The sequence below is a fragment of the Danio rerio genome, chromosome 7, assembly GCF_052040795.2.
Source record: "Danio rerio strain M-AB ecotype USA chromosome 7, GRCz13ab, whole genome shotgun sequence".
NCBI classification, from domain to species: domain Eukaryota; kingdom Metazoa; phylum Chordata; class Actinopteri; order Cypriniformes; family Danionidae; genus Danio; species Danio rerio.
Window position 1 is genome coordinate 25403927 of NC_141027.1, and position 24443 is coordinate 25428369.

The 24443-nt window shown below is 35.8% G+C and overlaps 1 protein-coding gene across 9 annotated transcripts in view; it reads right to left on the bottom strand.

Annotated features, from left to right (window-relative positions):
• LOC147835989 (uncharacterized) overlaps nt 1-24443 on the bottom strand; it is a 198225-nt gene that overhangs the window by 37005 nt on the left and 136777 nt on the right. For 6 of the 9 annotated variants that reach the window (XR_015495661.1, XR_015495660.1, XR_015495668.1 and 3 more), the window contains one exon: nt 19103-19235. The exons of the other annotated variants lie outside the window; for them this stretch is intronic. The gene's annotated coding sequence lies outside the window, so the exon portion shown is untranslated. The remainder of the gene's footprint in view (nt 1-19102; nt 19236-24443) is intronic. 9 annotated transcript variants of the gene reach the window in all.

Sequence of the window (24443 nt, forward strand, 5' to 3'; positions counted from 1 at the left end):
AACTATATATATTGTGCAGCCCTATTTTAAAACTCAATGGGCTTTATTTTAAAGATCTAGGTACAAAGTCTAAAGTGCATAGTGCAAAAACGTGTCGGAATCCACTTTTGCTATTTTATGGGCGGAAAAATAGGATTTGCACCCCTGGCTTAACAGGGTTGTGCTTAGTCTCTTAATGAGTTATGGGTGTGTTATGAACATAACATGCATTAAACCAATCAGAGACTCATCTCTCATTCCCTTTAGGAGTCAGTTGTGTTGCGCCATGCCGCATTCACTATTTACATGGTGACTTTGTAAGTTGAAAAACTGAATGGAAAAACTGAATGCTTCACTAGCGAGAAAACAGTTTAACAGACCATCTGCAGTGTGAGGATAAAGAATGAGCCTCCTCCATTCTGCTACTTTACCGTCTCTTTCTCTTTACTTTTACTCTTTACTTTACTCCTTTACTTTCGTGGATAAGGAAATAGTGTTGTAGGCACAAATTTTTGTTGTACAAAAATTACTGTTGCGCTAGTCTGAAAATAGCAACTAATCGCACAAAACACAACTTGCGCATTATTGCATGATAGATCCCATTGTGTTCATTGACATTTTTTACATAGCATTTTCCATAGTCATTATTAGATTTTTACTACAGAAAACAGTCCATATAAAAGCTGAAAGATATAGGTCTACTGAAAACAGACTAAAACAGGGAAGAAAAGTTTAGGAAGAATGGAAAGCTGATGTGTAAATCATTTGTCTCCAGTGCTGGTGCGGTTATTCCATGTCTCTGAGCAGCACGAAGGGCTTTATATCAGTCTAGCCACAGTGAGGTAACACCGAGTCCAATGATTTCATAGAAAACACTGCGCAAAAACTGAAGAAGAAAAAAGTATAGAGAGGAAAAAGAAAAGGCACGTAAATGTCATTTTTGGCTCAAACTGTAAATTAAGACTTCAACATCACTTTATCAACACCCTTCCAAATCGATCACTGTTTTCATTTCATGTTTTCATTACCTTTCACCAAAATTTGACCCATGTGTTTCAAGACCTTTAATAACAGACAAATCCTCGTGGAAGGCAGCGGAATGACATCACAGTCGCATTGACGTCAAATAAGTGGCAGACACAGCTGAAGTCAAATGTGTCCAACTGCACTATTGAGGAATGGAGGCAAGTAGAAGAGAGAGAGAATAAGAGAGAGAGTGAGTTCATACACAGATTACTCACACTAGGAGTGACAGTGTGCAAAAGGTGCTGGCGGCAGACCCCTGTCCTGCTTCTCATCACATTTTCCATGAGTATTTGCAATGACCTGATCGCTGTCTGTCATTCGCTAATTGAAACAATAGAAGGCCTTTTTTGTCTGTGTACACTGATAGTTATTTCACTGCCATGTGTGTTTTACTCTATCCAAGTATACTAGAAAAGTGTGCCTCTAACAGAAAAATGTACCAACAAATACAATTCAGGGGTGTACAGGGGTGCATTTGCAGGAATCTGTCAGGCTATATCAAAGAGGATCAGAACAACATTTGTTGTTTGAATAACGCAATGAAACGCTCATAATATGAAAGTTGAGGCATTGTTTCTTAATGAAGGTAACACAAACAAAAGCCTTTTATGAAAAGTAGAAAGTGAACACGGGGAGAACATGCAAACTCCACACAGAAATGCCAACTGACCCAGCCGAGGCTTAAACCAGTGACCTTCTTGCTGTGAGGTGACAGCACTACCTACTGCACCACCACATCGCCATTGCAGAGATCCTCTATGTAAAAAAAGAAAAACAGACACCTGCAAGTTTTGTAAGAGATCAAGCCTTAGCCAGGTCACAAAGAGTAACTCAAAAGTAATGTATCATTACTTACCATAAAAAGTAACTAAATAAGGCAACTAGTTACTTCTTTGGGGAGTAACTCAATATTGTAATGCATTACAGTACTTTCAAAAGTAACTTTCCCCAACATTGTTTGCCAATATAATAAACTTGCCGAGAAGCTTATTTTAGTAGCTCAACAATCATTTGATTTCATGCCATTTGATTGCTGTGGTGGAGCAATTATTAATACCATTCACTGCACATTTCAATTTGAAACCGCAGCAAGAAGCAAAATAACATTTAGCACAGGCCTAGATTTGGTTAACTTGTGACTGAAACCACTTGACGCCTATTTTTGTGATTTTATAAACATTTGTAGATCACATATCTGCATATTAAATACATTTTGATGCTCTCACACAAATCCAGACAAATGCAAACTGACTTTCATCCAATAAAACTCATGCTCTGAACTGTGCAATTAAATTCATTTTCAGATGATCTTCAGAAATGACATGTGTAAACTCACGGTTAAGGTTCTGTGGTCGACGTAAGGTTTGCTCTGCTTCCTCCATCGAATCCCCTCTTTTCATCCTGCATCCTTTCATTTCCATGTGACAAGCCATTAATCACACAGATGAAGAGAAAATAATTACAGTCGTGGTTAAACGGATCAGATTTCGTCGTGTGATGTGGTTCGGAACCCGGAAAAATACATATTTTACATCTACAGAAACACTGATTCATGGTTTCAACGTTGTGAAAGCAAATTGTGCATACGTTTAAATGCTTTTAGCTTTCGCAATGGTATACAGTGGCTAATTCCAGTGATAAACGGCCATGACAAGTGTTTTAAGTGGTCGAACGTATGATTTCAGGGGGCCTGTCGCATAATGCCGCAAGAATGTGCTGACATCATGGACCCTAAATTTAATCTGCTCTAAACCATACTGAAGTTTATCGCAAGTTGGCTTGGAAAGGTGCCTGCGATGGCACAAGACTGTCTGGCTTTAATGATGTCACAGGGACTGTTTTGACCTCTGATGTCATGCCTATGATGGTCCAGACACTTAAAGAACCATCCGTCAAATGGGCTCAGCCACACAGGCAGACAGGGAGACAGAGGAATGAAATAGTGTGCCGGAGAAAAAGAATATTTTCCATTCGAATTAATGGAAATTTATGAATGCGTCTGCGCTCCATGCAAACCTGAGGCAGTAGGAAAGGAAGGTCACTATGCGTGTCAGACATTCTTGGAAGGTGCTGAAACCTCTGTGGCCTGAGGAGAGGTTTATAGAAAGGTTGTGAAATATGGCAGTTAGGTCACAGAAAGGGTGCCTACCCGGGTCATCACAATTACACTGAGCCCCCAAAGTGCTGGATTACCCAGCAGCCCCCTCTCTCCTTTTGTTTTACTTTTAATTAGACTCTCCAGGAGCGTCTTTGGGGAGCTTTGTAACATAGAGACACCTGCGTCAGAGAACTGTGTGAACAAACCAATAAGGTCAAACTGAGTTGGCAATTCCTGGATGACTCCAGCACTTTCAAATCTCTTAATTATGTCCAGTATACACATCAATGCACCTCCTCGACGGCCCCTGTAAAAATAAACACACACACACGCTAACTCCAGCACATCTGTTGCAGGAAATCTGTGAGTTTAACCTTACAAGCAGCCTGGGATTAACTAAACCCAGAGCTAACCCCCACCAGGGACAGATAAATCCTCTTCTCACCTCTGCTAGAGAGCGATGAGCTACCTACACATCCTCCACGCGCCTCCCCCCGCACTTAAAAACCTACAGCTGATCCTGATTCAACAAGAGAGGGGTGAAAAGTTTAGCCCCGAAGGGTTTTAAGGACTCAGGGCATTGGTTGTTTTCAGTGTTCTGCCTGCAATCACAGCTTTGCTTGAACTCAATAAGGCTATTGGCTATGCTACACTTACCATCGCCAAACTATTGAGATACTACAATCTAGGTTTAAAGGTTTGAAAAGAGCACCCGCCGACCAATTTGGTGGAATATGATTAACAAATTATCTAGTTAAATAATTGAGCCACAAACACAAGTAAAACAAAGAGTAGAGCGAGCTGAACAATGAGTAAAATACCACATATTAAAAATTAAATACACACACACACACACACTTTCTATCTTTGACAAATAATCAGTGAATACCCGTGATTCATTTTCCTTTGGCTTAGTCCCTTACTGATCAGGGGTTGCCACAGCAGAATGAATCACCAACTATTCCAGCATATGTTTTACACAGCGGATGCCCATCCAGCTGCAACCAGTACAGGGGAAAACCCATACACTCTTGCATTCACACACATACTCATACACTACAGCCAATTTTGTTCACCCAATTTACTTGTAGCACGTGTCTTTAGACTGTGGAAGAAACCGGAGGATTAAATTAAATGAGAGATTTGTGAGTAATGTACTTATATATGCTGAGCATTGTATATGCAAGTCTGATATGGTCTGTTATGGTCAATATGGCTATGGTCGTTTGTATGGTTGATAAAACATAAGACAGACTAACTGCCGAAAAACCACTGTGGCACAGCCCCAGCTGCTGTTGCACAACTCTCCCATGAATCTTTGACTGCAACGACTACACAATATCTGCTTACAGGACGCTGAAAGGAAAAGAAAGAACGCTTACCAATAACATTTTATGATTGTGACACGTTTACAGTTTAACAGGTAATTCATGACAGAAACTAAAGTGTGTTGAGAAATACAGCAAAAACACTAAGCAGCAAAGCCATACTAAATCACACTATAACTTTGGCATCCACTTTTTTTTTTTTGACAAAACACCTCAGGAGAGAAATGTGTCAAATCAGAATTGTGTGTTTCATTAAAGCAGTGAAAGCACAACAAACCCGTTTGAACTCCGCTGCTAAAGCGGCTCCCATCCAGAGGCTGGAGAGCATTTATGTAACTCTCTCAACTTTGACCTGCTCTGCCTCCGATGACCTTTTGTCGTCTGTATGACACGTCACTTAGGTGCTTTTAGAAACGTTTGTTTTGCTGCCCCGATTTCAACCTTTCCTCTTCTGCCCTCTTCCTCTGCCTTTCACTCGTTATCCTCCCCTCTGCTTGTCCGTGACCAAACACGCTCCTTCCAATATTTACTTTTCCCCTTTGTTTCTTTTTTCTGTAGGACAACAATCGCAATGTTCGATTCAGGCGCGCGCATGAGAGGCCAAACCACAAATGTGCGTATGTGTGTGGGGTCTGGGCCTTGTGACCCTCCTCAACCCCAAACAAGGACACTAATTCAACCATGAATCATAATGGGGTCCAGTTGTGGCTTGTCGCATGTTTGTTTCTTCCCTGAAAGATCAAGCCATGCACGTCCCAGAGGATCATATCTTGCTTATTGTATTATTTTCTTCCCACTGCACACGCACACACCCACAGGTTAGTGAAAGAATGAGGAGATTCAGACTGTAAAAGCAACTTCCTTGGCAGGAGAACTTGATAACGGTGGGATAATCAGATAACCGGGAAGTGTGATAAGAGCTGTTTATGTCAGCCTATCATAACACGTTTCCACCTTGACTATTTTGACAACACTGGTTCTGGTGTTGTACAAATGTTTGTGTGCAATCTCCCGTTTCGTATTTTTTTTTCACACATTTTTCCCTGCTTTTCAGGTTAACAGGTCAACAACAGTCAACAGTTACCAAATAATGTGGCAAATATTTAGCACTAACACTGACAAATCTACTAATGTTCCTTACAACAAAACATATTTTAGAAAAATAACAAACCATTTGGTTATTTGCTAAAAGCAAATCTATCAACAACCTTAATTTATTTCAATATAAAAAATCAGAAAGACTACAGAAAACAGTAATACTGTAAAATTTTCCATATTTAAATGTTTCTAATTTAACATATTTTAAAACTGTCATTTATTCTTGTGATGTACTTTCTTTCAACACTGAAAAAAGTGTTGCAAACAATTTATTTGTGTTGAATTTAAACAAAAAATTAAGTTTAATAATGTTTAACCTAATTTGTTTGTTTAAATTCAACACAAATAAATTGTTTAAAACCACTTAACGTAAAAAAATTGAGTAAATCCAAGGAATCATCTCTGAAAATTGTTTTTCAATGAACATGATTTATTAGAAATCTCTCTAAAATGCTGATACGACTAGACAGTAAGAAGCAACAGATGTTCTAACTAATACAATTAAGTGCAACTAACTTATTATGGATGTTTGTTCACCTTACAATATTTAGAAAATTCCAACTTTTTAGCACATTAAGTTGTTAAACTAAAGATTGAAGTAATCTTGACTTACAATAATATGTATTTACATCTTTTGAGTGGCTGTTTCAAAAGCATGTTAATGATAGAGAATGGTGATGAGCGAACTGAGGAAACCGGTGGAAGAATTCAAACTTAAACATAATCAGACATAAGCATAAATCTGAGAGCTTTTTCAATTCTTGGATGATCAAAATGTTTAATTATGTTATTATATTTTCATATATTAATATTGACAATATTTATATTATTGCATAATAAATTATATTATAAAAATATTGATCAAATATTAAATAAAATAATATTTATAGAATAATAGATAAATAAATATGATGTAAACATTGTTTATTTATTTATTATCAATATTATATTATATTATATAAAGTGTTATATATTTTTTTGCATTACACAGATGCCTTATATAACAATAAAATGTTTTAGAAGTTTAAGTATTGATTTTTTAGGTGACATGGTGGCGCAGTGGGTAGCAATGTCACCTCACAGCAAGAAGGGCGCTGGTTCAAGTCCCAGCAGAGTCAGTTATCGTTTTTGTGTAGAGTTTGCATGTTCTCCTTGTGTTTGCGTGGGTTTCCCCCAGGTGCTTCGGTTTCCCCCAAAGACATGGGCTATAGGCGAATTGGATAAGCTTAATAGTATGTGTGTGTATGTCATGGTCCTTTAGGATTGAGCGTTGGGCTAACAACACACCTTATAAAAATAACATGTTACGAAACACCCACATGGTGCGGCTAAATATCAACTTCAATATAAACGGCCCTGGGAGTAAGTTTTTGGTTTTTGTCTTTACATTAATGTTTTATTTCAGCTTACTTGATAATTTTAAGGCAATTAATTTCCTAATATTGTCCTAGTAATGTGAATACTAATTTAGTTAAAAGTTAACATAACTAATTGTTTTGAGTCAATGGTACTGAAGCTTACTTCATTAAGAAGTTGTAAATACAAACTGTTTTAGGTTATGCTGACTTTAAGTTAATACTCAACTTTTCTAAGTAAGGTCAACTTATTACATATTAAAGTGTATATAAAAGTAGGGTGGGGGTTAATTTCAGGGTAAGCATCTAAAATAAAGATATCAGCATTAATGACTTGGAATATCAGACTTGGAATTTTCTATTAAATTTAATTTTCTATGAAATTGTTTAATTTCTATTAAACAAACTGCATAAAAAAATCTAAATTTCAATTAAACATCCTTTTGACAAGACATGCCATAATCGAAGTAATGTAACTTTAAAACATCCAAGTTTATATTTCTAATGAAGTGAAATTGCATTGTCATTACATATACCAGTAGCATTTTAAAAGGTTATGAATGGTGAGCAGCACGGTAGCGCAGTGGGTAGCACAATCGCCTCACAGAAAGAAGGTCGCTGGTTCGAGTCCTGGCTGAGTCAGTTGGCATTTCTGTGTGGAGTTTGCATGTTCTCCTCATGCTGGTGTGAGTTTCCTCCGGGTGCTCCGGTTTGCCTAACAAGTCCAAAAACATGTGGTATAGGAGAATTGGGTAAGCTTAAATAGTCTGTAGTGTATGTGTGAATGGGAGTGTATGGATGTTTCCAGTGATGGGTTGCAGCTGGAAGGGCATCCACTGCGTAAAATGTGTGCTAGATAAGTTAGCGGTTCATTCTGCTGTGGTAACCCCAGATTAATAAAGGGACTAAGCCAAAAATGAATGAATGACAGGTAAAGTTGTGGCACATGTTTTGAGTCATGAATCAGTGATATGTGTAGATGTTTTTCTTGATTTCTCTGAATGTGCAGTATTAAATATAGTGAATTTCACTATGATGAAGTTGATGATGTATGATAACACAGCCTTTCTGCCCACACATGTGCCCTTTTTTTGATATGGATCTGGTGGAACTACTGAATCACAGACAGTGGGAAGACAAAAAAACAAATCAAGAAAAGCATTGCTCTGCAGACTTCTTGTACGTGACCAAACAAATATCCTCTGCAACACTGGAAACATGTGGCAACAGAAGCTCATTTCACCCCTACATTAATCATCAAACCAATAGCATTTCTACATATTCAACATCTGGTTTGAATTGATTTGTTTGGACTTTTGACTTTGTATCACTATAGAGAATCTCTGGTAAGGAGGAACTTTTAAACAGCTGAACAGAAAGCACTTACAGTCCAGCAGGCTTTTATAATAATAACATTAGATGTGAAGAGTGACAGAAAACACGAATATAAAGTTCACTCAGTAACATTTAACTTTTTCCCCCCTCATTGTGCCCATTTAAATTGTGTGTTGTGTTTAAAAGGTGGTGAAAGCTTTAGTATTTGAAAATGTGTCTATAGAGATTATTAAAAAAATAATAATAAATAAATAAAAAGATATTTAGCAATAAAATATTGCTGCATACTGTACTTGCAGACATTTTCCGTTGTGCCATTAATTGATTCTTTGTCACATTAATTCCAATCTGACATTTGGCGTTTCTTGACAAACCCTCTAATTGATCTATTAAATATTTAAGTATCACTGTCTGATCTGACATTTGAACACAGCCAAAATCTGGAAGCTTGTCTTTCTCTGTGTGCATTGGAATGTTTCTTAGAGTAATAGCGTATGGAAAAGTGCTGATAAAGAAAACAATTTGGGTCACATTTCATTGCTTTAGGACCAGTATAGCAAGGGATTTGAGACCACAGTGGTTTTTGGAGCTCAGCAGTCCTTCCTAAGCCAATAAAACAACATTATGTACAACAAGGCCGACACGTATTTAAGTAATGTAGACTTATTAGATTTGACTCTTCGTTCAAACTCGGCTATAATATCCCCCTGTACTATACCCAGAACTGTCATTTAAGCCAAGACTCAAAAGAAAGGTGATTGGTGGAAATGGCACGCCAAAGCGAATTGAAGAGATGGAAAAATGTGGATGTGGTATCAGAGAGTGAGCGTTGTGTTGAGGTGAAGCTGATTATAGCCCCTCACTGTGGTGAGATTAGACTGAGCTTCAGAGAACTGCAACAATCTCTCAGTATAGCCGCAACCCTCGCCTCTCTTTCTTTCCTCAATGCTCCCCCCTTCACCTTCTCTTCTCATTCCAAGAAAAACACACACAACAACCCACCCACAAGCACACACGCTCACTTACACACAAGCTTTAGCTGAGAGCTGTCCAGGGTGCTGATCTATCCTAATGTGCCACGAGCAATACACTTTGAGTGTTTAAATTCACAATCAAATCAAAACTGACATTTCTTGTTTTACTTAAAGAAAATTGCTGTATTTATTATCAATAATATGCCTGTGCATATTGTTATTATTAAAAATGCACACGCCTTCATATTATTTAACCAAAAAGGTTTTCCCTCCCCATTCTCTACCCATGACCTGTCACTCACAGGAAATTAACCAATTGCAAACAACCAACATAGCACTGATTCCAAATGGACAACATTAACATTAGTCAACATTCCTTTGTGTTTAGAAGCAGTTTTACTCTGTTTAAAAAAATAAAAACTTCCATTACATGCTGAGGTTATTGTATTTGAATAATGATAAAAAAAAAGAATGTTTATTCCAGATCACCTTTTATTTTATTTGACATTTTATTATTTTGACTTAATATCTAAATTTACATATAAAGGTATTCAAAAACATTATTTCCAAGCAAATCATTTTGGTTTTCTGCACTGCACAGACCCTAAAACAAAATTTGGAGCAGATGGAACATTTGAAACAAGAGTCTCATTGTCTCTCAGAGCTCCCAGTGGTGAGCTGCAATTGAGACGTGAGGTAATTTAATAAATAAATAAATGTTAAATATAGGCTGCAAGTAACTTATTTACCCTCCTGAATATTTTGTAAAATAACTTTATAGTCTGCAGTTGATATGGAGACACAATTTGAGACTCTTGATGGTTTAATGCAATAAGTATTATTAAATTAGTGAGTGATTTTTCCTATACTGGATTTTCAATTGCTGTAAACAGAGATACAATCTGAGGTCCTACTTTATATTAAGTGTCATTAACCACAATGTACTTGCATCAAAATATAAATACAATGTACTTACGGTGTTCATAATGTATTTGAGAACACTTGTGGTGCTTTTGAGTTGGGATAGTGGTAGGGTCATGGACAGGTTTAGTGGTTTAGTTTAAGAGTAAGGTGTAAGGGATGGTTACAGAATTAATTACAAAAGTAACTACATACTGATATTTAATCAAGCATAAGTGCAATGTAAAAACATGTATTTACTCAATAAGTACAGTGTAATATATTATTAATTTCGGTGTAAGTACATATTAGTTAAGGCCACTTAATATAAACAGGGACTCAGTCTGACAATTTTTTTGCACCTTAAAAGAATATATACAATTAAGGTTAGAATTATAAGCCCCCTTTTGACTTTTTTTTTTTTATATTTCCTAAATGATGTTTAACAGAGAAATAATTTTTTTTACAGTATGTCTGATAATTTTTTTTCTTCTAGAGAAAGTCTTATTTGTTTTATTTCTGTGAGAATAAAAGCAGCTTTCAATTTTTTTAAACACCATTTTAAGCAAAAAATTATTAGCTCCTTTAGGCTATATTTTTCGATAGTTAACAGAACAAACCATCATTGTACAATAACTTGCCTAATTACCCTAACCTGCCTAGTTAACCTAATTACCCAAGTTAAGTGTTTAAATGTCACTTTAAGCTGTATAAAAGTGTCTTGAAAAGTATCTAGTAAAACATTATTTACCGTCATCATGGCAAAGATAAAATAAATCAGTTATTAAAACTATTATGTTTAGAAATGTGTTGAATAAAATCTGTTTAACAGAAATTGGGGAAAAAATAACAGGGGGACTAATAATTCTGACTGCAACTGTATATATTTAGGTACTGTATTTTTACACTATATACGCTCTTTGGACACTTTATAAGGTATCATGTTGGACCCCCTTTTGCATTCAGAAGCGCCATAATTCCTCATGGCAAAGACTCAAAAAGGTACTGGAAATATTCCTCAAAGATTTTGGTCCATATTGACATGATGGCACTATGCTACATTGGTACTAATGGACCCAAAGTATTCCAAGAAATTATCCCGCACACCATTACACCCCCACTACCTGCCTGAACCGTTGAAATAAAAGGCAGGATGGATGCATGCTTCCACAGTGTTGACGCCAAATTCTGACCCTACCATCTGAACGTCGCAGCAGAAATCGAGACTCGTCAGACATTTCTTCAATCTTCTATTGTCCAATTCTGGTGTATACTTACAGGTATAACAAAACCAGACAATGGTGTAAAAATGTTTGGAGTTATGAGAACTCTAAAAATTGATGAAGAGTTTAAAGTACCAAAGCATTTTTATTACCATGCATTTTCAAATAATTTTGCACCACCTTAATTAAACATGTCGAAAGAATCATGGGGAAAAAGTATCCATTGTGCCTTCGAAATTCTTCTTGTTGAAGAGCCCTTTTTTGAGCACTTTGGTTTGGAATGATCCTTCAATATTCTCAAAGTTGTTGGACTGCTGTTCTTCCCTGACAGTGATTCACATTGTTCTGTCACAAACAGTAATCCACAAAAATCTTGATTTACCCAAATCTGGGTTGAAGAGGTGAGATATTTAATTAAGCATCGTTGACTCTTCCAAATCAAATCATAGTATGTATTTGTCACTGACTTTAGCCTTTTTTCTACCATTTGGCACAAAACTGTGAAACTTGTGCAGTCTGTTCCCCAAATTACTTGACATTTAAAAGTGGATTTATCCTGTTTGGAACATCATAACATCCCCATTATTCGTTCACCCTCTCCATCACAGCCTGATAGCCCCAGAAGGAAGTTTTCTCTTTGGCCTGGCCGAAGTTTGACAGATGTGTGTTGTGACTGCTCCAGCTGTGGCAGACATCTTGGAGCACCATGGGTGTAATATGGCTACTTTACTTTTAATGTTCCCTCGCCCCATTGAGTGAGAGTGCGAATCACGACAGCGGCGCGTCAACCCACTCCCTTCCTCATCCACCTTGAAAAATGATTCCCCCCAACCTTTCTTTTTTCTTCCAATCTGTTTTCACAGCTGTCTGAAATGTGTGTACTCTGCTGACTGTGCCGTTGATTTCCGAAAAAAAAGAGAGACAGAGAGAGCCGGAGAATGAGGGCAAAAAAAGTGAAAAAATGAGTTTGACAATTATTCCTTTGTTAGCTCTGAGGCCCTGCTCTTATTTCACAATAACATTGCAGTGATGGAGAGTGACTGTGTACATGAGTGTGTGTGTGTGTGTGTAAGCTCTGCTGGAGTGGAAAGCAGAAAAGTGCTCAGGTCGATCTGAGGTGGGCCAACGCAATACAAATACATCAACTAAAATAATCAATCACTTTAGAACTTTGATTAATGAGAGCTTGTGTTTATGTGTGTTTTTCTGTGAGTGTGTATGAGCACATGAAAGAGTGTGAAAAAAGGAGCACGTTTACATTGGGTCAAGATGATAAATTCTTGGTGAACGAAAGTCAAAATGGCATACATTTTTGTGAGTGGGTCAAATATGTGTGGCTGTGAGCTGCCTCACCGACTGCTACACAGGCAGCATCTTAAGTCAAACAGAGCTTGTTTATGACTGATCTGGAAAGCTCTCTTAAAGCAGATAGTTGGTAGATCACATACATGATCAAATAAAAACCATAAATGATTTAATATAGGCAACACGATTTCATGTGAGTGACACTCAAAATTGAATGAGTAATGTTGCAGAAAATTCAGCAATGCAACCTTAGACATAAACATTTTTTATTAACAAATATTATAAATAATAGGAATAATTTTCAGTACTTTAAATAGCAATTATGATGATTTTAAGATTTTTTTTAAATACCAGTATTAATTCACATTGTTACTGTTTTAGATAAAATAAACAGAAAATCTTATCTTTGAACATTTTTGTAATGTAATAATGTAAACTATATGATAAATTACAGCATGTATATTTATGTTTTGGTATACTGTTAATTATGTATTGGAAATTTTGTCTATTCATTTATTTTCCCTCACTTTTATGTTTCAAATCCTTTGCCACCATCTAACACAATTATTAAAGATGTTATATACAGCTTTCAGCCAAGGATGAAAATTAAACAAGGATTTTATTTCCATCAAATGTGTCTCCTATGGTGTCTATAGCATTTAAAACGTAATATATGTATATATAAACCCTCTGAATCCATCAGACCTCTTTTCTTGTAAAAGAGCATTTTCCATCAGGCTCCTATAATTAGGTTCAGAAGATTCATTTTATATGTAATGATAAGGTTATCAGCTAGTAAATAAAATACCTATTTTTATGTCACTATGGTTTTTAAGAAGGTAGATTTTCTTTTGCGTCAAAACCAGCTACATCCACTTGTGCTTTTTTTTTGTTTTGTTTTTTTTTGCAAAAACCTCTAAATCCACCTATCGGGACAAGACAGTGTAATTAGTTAAAAGTCACTAAAGATGCAATTAGAAATTATTTTACCAAACATAAAACACCTTACACATACCACCTAAAATTAAAAAAATATAAATCTGTGAAGTGTCACTTCATTCTGCTGTGATAAACCATGGAAAAAGCAGAATGAAAATGAATGAATGAAATCTGTCAAGTAAGTGCATTAATCAATTATATTAAAACTGATATTTATGAAATCTTAATCTGTTATCATTTATGATATTTAGATTTAATGTAAGTAGAGCAATGTGAACATTGTAAACTAAGCTTGGTAGATTCAAATAATTTAGTGCAAAAACATTGTGAAGCATCAATATCTGTGCATTGTCCATTATATAAAAAGCTTATCAGAAATATAGCTAATATGAAGTAATACAAATAATGTATAGCTTTATACATTATATTTATCTTTTAAAAAGCCTAAATTACCAAATAAAACACAAGGGAGGCCTACTGGGCAAAAAGCTGGGATGTCTCTTAGACAAATTTGGTAACTGTCATTCATTCATTCTCATAATACTTAAGGTCATTACATCCATGTGGGAGAAAAGAACAGCATCTTAACTTTGTCTTGCGTGAAACGCAGTTGCCATTTAATGTATAGTAAATCGGACTCAAAGTAACGCCACTGCGCAAAAAATATTATGAATGCATGTTACACGTCCAACGGTACATTGTGTTTTCTCATAATGCACAGAGTTTAGAGCTAAGGGACATTTTCATTTGCCATTTGCAATTTCTGAATGCGCTGACGCTAGGATTTGGATTATTAGAAGCAAATCTATTTGTTGATGGTGTACTACGTGCCTAAAGAATTTGCTCAATGTCATTATCTCATCTGAACTCTTAATATAGACACACACACACCAACTGATTTTTTTTCTTTTTTAAATATTTCCCAAACTATGTTTAACAGAGCAAGGAAATTTTCACAGTATGTCTGATGATATTTTTTGATATCATCTGATGATAAGTCTTATTTGTGTTATTTCGGTAAGAATAAAAGCTGTTTTGAATTTTTTTAAAACCATTTTAAGGTCAAATTATTAGCCCCTTTAAGCTATATTTTTTTTTCGATAGTTTACAGAACAAACCATTGTTATACAATAACTTGCCTTATTAACCTAATAAACCTAGTTAAGCCTTTAAACGTCACTTTAAGCTGTATAGAAGTGTCTTGAAAAATATCTAGTAAAATATTATTTACTGTCATCATGGCAAAGATAAAATAAATCAGTTATTAGAAATCAGTTATTAAAACTATTATGTTTAGAAATGTGTTGAAAAAAAACCTCTCTGTTAAATAGAAATTGGGGAAAAAATAAACAGGGGGGCTAATAATTCTGACTTCAACTATATATATATGCAAGGATTGTATGCTGCCTGGTTTTAGATCACAATAATTCATTAGTTCAGTGTAGAGCTTCCTTTTGTGGCCAGCACAGTACCCCATCTAGCACAGGGCCTAGGGAATGTCATGATATTGCAGCCCAAGCAATCACTGATTTACCTCAATGCTTCATGCAACAGTCTGGAAGGTACGCTTCTTTGGGGCTACTTCACATCCTTTTACATTGTCCATAGATTTTTTGCAAGACTGGCATGAGTGACCAAAGGTTTGGCTATAGCAGCCCGACCATGTTTACTGACCCTGTGAAGCTCCCTACTAACAGTTTTGATGGAAACAGGAGGGTTAAGGTGCACATTTGATTCTGCAATGAATTGGGCAGCTGTGGATTTATGTTTTTTGGATACAATGTGGATTAGCACCCAGACATCCCTTCCAGACAGCTTCCTTTTGCATGCACAGTTACTCCTCTTCTTGGTGGTGTGCTGACGTTACCCTACTGGGGCTCTTGATATAACACAATGACTTGCTCTCTTGGTCTCACTCGCACCAACAATTTGTTCTCTTTTTAATGCTAATATGTCACCCATATTGTTGTGTGCATTGCAATATTTTAAGCAAAACTGTGCTATTTCTCTGCTAATTAAACCTAACACTCTGCTCGTTCTGGTGAAATGTGCAATCAATGAAGATTGGCCACCAGGCTGGTCGAAATAGCCATGAAACCTCCAACACTAAATTGGCCAGTATTTCAGTTACATTGTCCAATACCTCTATTTACAGTACTGTTTACATGTGGAACCAACCTATTTTTGGTTGGAAATTGACAGAAGGGTGGTTTGAAATTCACTGTTAATCTGTGGTTCTCAATCACATATGTAAATCTTTTTTTTTTTTTGACAAATGTTTCTTTATATATTTTTTTATAATTATTAAAATGTTCTTCACACTAAAGAAAGTTATTTGAAGAAGTATTCACCAAATGGTGCTTTGTGATTGTTGAAACACTATTCTAGAACCTTTTTTTAATAGTGAGTTTAGAGTTTGAAGCTGGAAGGGGAAGTTTATTTTCATCACAGATTACATGGGCACTCAATGTTTAACAAAATAATGATGTGCACAGACATATCATTTATAATAAACACTGCAATAAAACAATGGACCATTTTGATTTTATAGGGACATTAAAATGCACCCTTAAAAGGCATCTCAGTGGTTTTTGAAACAAGTATCTATGGGATTGTTTTGGTCAGTTTTACTCCATGACCTCTAAACGCTATGCTCTCTATGGGTGTGGGTGGTCCAGTGGATCCACTATGACTTTCCTCTAGTTATGCCCTTCTTCCTGCTGCTCAATAAACCTTAAAAATTACAATAATTTGCATTAGCTTTTGCCTCCAAACGACCACATCCATCCATCAGCACATCTTAACAGGGATATGCCTCTCCAACCCACTTTACCCACTGTGAGTCAACATGGCCACCTCCGGCTCTGGCCATACTACAACCTGGCACCAAGACAGAATCACTTTGTCCTGCACAACAATAAATTGAATCCATTGGACCGACACCTTGTACTTCACCTTTGACAACAGCAGCCATAGAGAAGCTTTTAGAGGCGCAAGCCCACCGTCATGCCAGTGAGAAGTGTGTGTATGTTGGTTGACGCAGCCGTCACTCACCCGTACCTGACCAGGCCATGAGGTGAGTCATTATGTCTACCTTTGGCTGCTCCTTGTGAGAACTGCAATTGTCCTGCACTCACACACACACATACACACAGCTGCCATGTTTACTTTTTCTTTCCCAGTAAAATAACCAGAAAGCTCCAGAGTGGTGGCGGCGGAGAGAAAGAGGAGAGAAAACTGTGAAATGACTGCAGACTTTAACACACACACGCACACACTTATGCATGTTCACTGGGACTCTTTCAAGGTAACTATTGTCCTCCTTCCAGGAAGCTCTTTTCTTCTCACTTCTGTTGTTTTTACGAGCTTGTGTTTTCAACGCACAGGGCAAAACCGCAACATAGCAAGGCTACTACATCATCCTGTTCGAGCAGAGGTTTGAAATTAGACCCAGGGCTCGGTCGGCCACAGGGCGATGCCACCAGAAACTGTTTAAAGTTCAAACAATGGCCCTGAACTTCGCGCGAATAACAATGCAGTGAAGGACAAGTGGCTGTTTGAGGAAGCCAGAGAAAACACAGAAGCACGAGCGCACATGCCAAGACTAAAATCTCGCACTCCACCCCACTATAATGCCCTTTCGTGGACGTACTGTACATGAGTTTAATGAGACTGCTTTGAATAAACTTGGGCAAAAACAAATTTGCCCATTAACACCTTATAAACACCAGTCATTTCCCTTTTAAAACTTCTGAAAGGGAGGGGAATATCTGACCACAGAATGGGGATTTTACAAAACGCAATATTATGTGGGAACATGCAGAATTCTGCAAACACCAAAATAGCAGTATTACTGGCAGTCAAGTGATGTTTGTTTGTTTATGATCATTGTTTTTATTTTTAACTTGGACATTTGTTTTAGGATATGACTAAATTCATTTATTTTACTCAAGTGTGACTGTATAGTTTAAAGGAACAGTTCAGCCCAAAAAAATGAAATCCCTGTCATCATTTACTCACCCTTCACTTGTTCAAAACCTATTTGATTTCTTCTGTTGAACACAAAGGAAGATATTTTGAAGAATGCTAGTTGATGATACCCACTGACTATTTTTCCTACTATGGAAGTCAATGGGTAATGAACCCTTTTTCAAAATATCTTTTTGTGTTCAACAGAAAAAAATAAGTGTGTAATAAGAAATGAAACCAAGGTCAACTATCACTTTTTTGTGGCTAATGTTTTCTTATACAAGTTGCATTATAAGACATTTACTGACATTGTTAGAAGTCTCAAGCAATATTTAATTTACTTACTATTAGGTAGAGATTTTACGCTTTTTCCCTTTACCCTAAAACCTTTTCCAACCATCCATACTGCCACCAATGAATAAAAAAATAAATATAAAAGATTATTATATTATTATAGATAATTGATTATTACTCACAATTCTGACTTTGTTTTCTCAGAATGGTTGAAGGAATCAAAACCCTCAATTAAAAACACTGCAAAGTTTCAATCTTAATACATGACCATACTTGAAAATACACTTTCAAAGACATAAGCTATAATCTAAACAGATAGATTAAATGCTTTACTATTGTGTTAAAGCTAATGATAAAACTGCAACAAAATTGCGACTGTCCAAAATTTGTGACTTTATTTCTACTACATTTAATCATATTCTGGTGGGACCTACATTTTAATACCTTCAAAATAAGGCATCGAGTGATGTACAGTTGAAGTCAGGGTTATTAGCCCCCATGTTTATTTTTTTCCCAATTTCTGTTTAACGGAGAGCAGATTTTTTTCAACACATTTCTAAACATAATAGTTTTAATAACTCATTTCTAATAACTAATTTATTTTATCTTTGCCATGATGACAGAATGTTACTAGATATTTTTCAAGACACTTCTGTACAGTTTAAAGCGACATTTTAAGGCTTAACTAGGTTAATTAGGGTAACTAGGCAGGTTAGAGTAATTAGGCAAGTTATTGATTAAATTATGGTTTGTTCTGTAGACTAGCAGGAAAAATATAGCTTAAAGGGGCTAATGATTTTGTCCTTAAATTAAAAACTGCTTTTATTCTAGCCGAAATAAAACAATTAAAACTTTCTCCAGGAGAAAAAAAATTTATCAGAAATACTGTGAAAAATATCCTTGCTCTGTTAAACATCATGTAAGAAATATATTTAAAAATGTAATGAATTAATTTTAAAAAAAGTAATGGGGGCTAATAATTGTGACTTCAACTGTATGCTCTATATACTGAAAAAACGATTTTCAAATAAAAAAGAACAGTAAATAACATTAATTTATTTGTGGAACTTTAAGTAGAAAGATCAACATAACATTTTTTAGATCTTAATCTTTGTTTCATTTGCAACTTTGAAAAAAATTTTTTTTTTACATTGATAATAATAAACTATTTATAATGTGTAAAGTGTTAAAAGACTATATTGTCTTAAAATCCACAAGGTCAAAAGTGTTTTTTAGCTGAAGAAACAGTTAAATATATATGTGTGTGTTCTGTGCTGACCTCATTCTCCAGGGGTACTTGATGATCTGGGGAAGTGGAGTAGAGTGACTGAAATCTGATCTGGTTTACCCGTTCAGATCCACACCAGTTCTCCTCCAGCCTCTGCTGAGTATTGGATTGGCCCCGGACTGACCTAAGGAAAAGTCGTTTGGAGAAACAGTAAATGAAAGCCCTAATGACCGTGTGGTAGGGACAGATGTATTGAGTGGACCGACATGGGAATAGCTGGTTGAGGGTTTGGGTTCTATCAATTTCACATTAAGTGCTAGTTACAGCTGCTCTATATGGGTGTGCAACAGACACACTTTGCTCAGAGGATGGTTTCCGCGGAATAAGCTACAGAGTTTAAGAAGAATACAATCAATATTTGCTAACATGTGCGTGTTACACATGAGCCGTTTCCAACTAGATGACACAGCACAGATGAAGAGATGGTTGAGAAATTTCCACTCTCAATATTTTTGTGCAACTCTTTTGATTTCAGAAACCAAATAAACAAGCTAGCGTTGCAGAGAGTTTTCTCCATATGTGTTTATTTCTTTTTGTTCAAGAGACTTGGGGTCGGATTGAGTTGCTTGGCAGCCATGATGCTTTAAAAACGTTATGTATTGGCCATTGAAAGTTTTATGTAGATAAAATAAATCACTTTAAGAGAGCTACATATGAAGTCACAGAGAAAAAGGTTTATGGATATCAATCTATGTTAGTTTGAACTTTGCTATGTTTGTATAGACTTTGTGTTTAGGCCTCTGACTACACCCAAACCATCAGCAAGATCACAGAGTTTTGCTGATGAACTTTCTCTTTGTTTGTTTCTTTGCCTCACGTTCTGCAAAATGAAAAGAACGTTTACTTTATATCAAAGAATTTAGTAAGAACCACACCACATTGTGACCTTTCATAATATCCATTCTTTACATTACAGTAGCGTCTGAACAGAAAATGGTATAGCCACTGAAAGCTGCCTGCTTTCTTCTCTCTGTCCAAGTTATTTTCGGGAATGAAGGCTCTTCTCTGCCTGTTTGAAAAGCTGTGGTCGGAAGTGGGTGCTGAGGTACAACCAGATGCTTGGGTTTTGGGGACGCTGGGATGGGAGGGGATTGGTGGAACTCCACAAACAATAAAAGAGATGAAGACCGAGACACAACATGAATCTTATGTCACACAAAAACCACACTGTCTGAATGAGCGGCTCTTCAATTGAAATGACAAAGGTCAAATACGGCCCTACGTTTTCCATCATGCAGAAAACCTAGAAGGATTTATAGAATCCAGTCAGAATCAGTGACACACTTGGATGAAAATCTCAAAGTAGTGCTGTACACCTAATTAAAAGGCAAAGTGGACTAATGATTGAAATTATTGTATAGCAAAAAAACATTCAAACAAAATGTTTGCATGATTTATGTTTCTGTTTGAACGAACTCCAAGGTTTCATTTACTCCACAAATATTAGCGTTTACAGCAGGGGCGCCCCCAAGGGGTGGCCAGGGGTGGCCACGGCCACCCCACGGTAAACTCTGGCCACCCCTGTGGCCACCCCAATATAATTTTGCTGTTGACATTATTGATTTAAATGTACTTATAAATTCCCAATATTTAAATAAATAAATACATAAAATGCAGCCACTAAATTATTGTTGGTGTTACTGACGTAGCTCTCCCCCTCTGGTTCAATGCTGGTGAAAGCAAACTGACGCATGCGCGCAGAAAACCATTCCAGCGCACCTCACGCACTCCTGTGTGAATCCCGGTTGGTTGTTTGCATGCACGCCAATAAAATAGGCGCCGCTCATGTGCCGTGAAACCGGAGTAACAGCCTTTTGTGCAGAGGTGTAGGCACGCAGCGAGTTTTGAAAGTCGACTAAAGTTTATATAATATGATGATTATGATGATGATGATGATGATGTTACTTTCACTAAGCATGCCTTTAAAGCAGAAAGGATGGATAATGAGTCAGGGAGGTAAGACTTCATAACATGATTTCTCAGCCATGATCTGGTCTAAGACCACAGATAATTCTTTAGAATTGTCATAATTAATTTTCATGCAAAAGGTTTCTTAAGTGGTCTTGGCATATCACTCCAGTTGTTGTTTTATTATGTTGTTTGTTATGTTTATTAAATAACAAATCTAACAATTCAAGGGAGGTGGGGGTGTATAGGGTGGTTTGCCAGGGTGTCATTTAAACTAGAACCGTCACTACCCTCCCCGATCGTCGTTGACAGCACGCACACACCTTCAACAGACAACAATGGCAATTTAATATTTACCTTAAGGTACAGTATATCAATAGAAGAAGCTGCATTAATAAAATGGCTCAAAAACTAATATGGATAAATGATATTATTAGGTAGGCTATAGTGAGTGTGTATATAGAAATGCCTTTTGTTCAGTTTGTTCATTTGTTTGGGTTATTATTAACTCATTATTCTTTCTTTTTTTTTCGGCTTAGTCCCTTTATTAATCCAGGGTCACCACAGCGGAATGAACCGGCAACCTATCTAGCACATTTTTACACAGCGGATGCCCTTCCAGCTGCAACCCATCACTGGGAATAATAAACTCATTAATCTTCATTAATTTTAGACTTGTCATATAATGTATGATGTACAATAAAAGCATGTAAAAAAAAAAGAGTTATTTATACAGTAAATATATATATATATATATATATATATATATATATATATATATATATATATATATATATATATATATACTGTATATAAAGTGTTTTTAAACTAAACATAGATTTTTATTTGGTTTGACCATGTACTTCCTGAATTATTTCAAGGAATAAATTGCAAAATTTCAAGAATAATTAATTAAATGAATAAAAACTACATTATTTCATTTACCAGAAACAAAAATATAACATTACACTGAATTCATTATTTTTTTTGTGTGCCACCCCAAGATTTGGTGCGGTCTCTTCTGGCCACCCCTAAGAAAATTTTCTGGGGGCGCCACTGGTTTACAGGATCTGCTGTGTCACCATATGAACTCCAGCTCCAGAGCTGATCTGAAAGTCACCTCACAAGTGTATTCCAGAGTATTCAGCTGGTTTGTCTGAAGAAAAACTATTGCCATGTTATACACAGAGAGACCTGAGCATATTTGTGAAAGCCTGTCAAAATAGAACTTTGGTTTCATTTGAAGAAATTGTACCAGAAACATTTGACTATATTTTAATTAAGGAAAAAAATTTCAACTGCTTCTTGTTTTAGTTTTAAAAGGAATAAATGGAGTGTAAGAAAAATGTAATTTCAATTTACTAAATATGCATTTTTGAATAACAAAATAACATTAAAATGTAGTCCTGCCAAAACAACATAAAACTGTAGTATGCTTTAATTCTTAAACAAAAAAAAAAAAACAAAAAAAAAAAAGAAAAATAAATAAATAGGCAAGTTTTGTCTCTGCTAAAAACTTTGTATAAACAAGGCACATTTTAATTAAAGACAATCAGGACAGAAAATATCATCAAGTGTTATTTTTATATTTCTGGATGACCTAAAATTACAGTCTAGGCCAGTGGTCTAGTTTAAACTCAGTCCTGAAGGGCCACTGTCCTGAAGAGTTTATCTTCAAGTCTAAAGACCTTAATAAGCTGAATTAGGTGAACTGTAAAAAAAAAAATCTAATTTACAAACTGTTAACTAAGTTAGGTGGGCATATTTTAGAGCTCAGTGTTGAGTTTACTCATGACAACTGTTCAATGAATTGTTGAATGAAAATAATGAAATCCGTTGAAAATTTCCAGTACTATCAAACATAAAAAAATGAGTTAACCTAAAACTTTGAAGCAACCTGCTGCAAAGAAATATTTAGCTTTTAATCTTCAGTTGTACCAAATTATTTTTTGAAATATGAGTGGAATCGACTTATTCTGTAAAGTATATTTGACTTAAACCAGCTTTTTCAGTCAACTTAAAAAAATAATTTGCCACTTCTATCAATGAGGTTTAATAAACTTTCAATTCCTTGCAGCCAGTTGCTTTAAAATTTTCAGTTAACTCAACTTTTTAGTTTTTTTAGTTTTATTTTTTTATTACAGTGTACGTTTAACCGGAGATGGAGCAAAACTTTTCAGGAAAACTTTTCAGAAAACTCACTCAGTTTACTGGGACTTAGTCCTTGATTTATCAGTGACTGCCACTGCAGAATGAACCACCAATTTTCCTACAGAACAGGGTTGTAATATTGACCTTACGGAAGTGCGCCTGTTTTCGCGACTGTCTTAGAACTTCCGTTTCAGTCGCCTACAGGAGAAATGACAAGGAATAATAAACAGCAAAAACGGTCAAACTACTTGCTCTACAAACAAATGTTTGCCTGACTATACAGACCAAGTAGAATAATATAACAAGGAAATATCAGTTTGCAACATCAAACAGCGTAATGAGCAGTTTTTAATGTCTAAAAATTAATGGAAGTGAATGAGACCGGAAGTCTCGTGCCAAAAAGATTCAAATGGCAGCGCCCGCTCATCTGCGGAGAATAAGGTCAATAAGAGTATTGTACAGTAAAAGAAAACTACTTTAAACTTGCAACACTCTGGTTGAAGACTAATTTTTAGCCTATTATAAATTCATGGCAGATTTCACTTATACTGGTTATAAATAAATTAAATATTATTATTCAAATTAAACATTAAGATACAAAATAATATATATTTTTAAAGTTCATACAAATACTACAAGAAATTGAATATAGTTCTACCATGTATGTCAAACAATGAAAAGCAACAGACATCATAATTTTTTTTATAGACAATTATACACATAAAATATCGCAGTAAAACATCACAAATCAGTTTTCATATTTAAACTTTAAAATACTCATAAACAAAAAAAAAAAAATTACCCTCTCCACCTCCCTCTCTTGCCCTCGACTCTAGTTGATTAGGAAAGTTTAGCTGCTTGGCAGTGCCACACACCATTAGGAAAAGACTATTATGAAATGCTAATACATTTTTATGAGTTTGGTACTTGGTGTTAAGTCATTTCACACTGTATTACTGATTTGCACTGTTTGGAGTTTATGCATACATTTCTGCTTTTAATGGTCTGTTGAACTAATTTTCCATGTGTGGGTTATAAAGACAGAAACCTGGGGGGGAAAAGTATAAAACATTTTAAATGCTCATTTCTTTCATGAAGACCCAACATCCTAAAGGCCATTATTAGATTTTTTTTCTCAGACTGTGTAATTGGATTTAGGTATTGGAGACGTACTGGTATAAATGACTGAAATGCAGACAGGAGACGTAAACACAATCCCTTCTCAAAGAGAAAAGCAATGAAAGAAATATGGAAGAAAGGAAACGCGGGCACT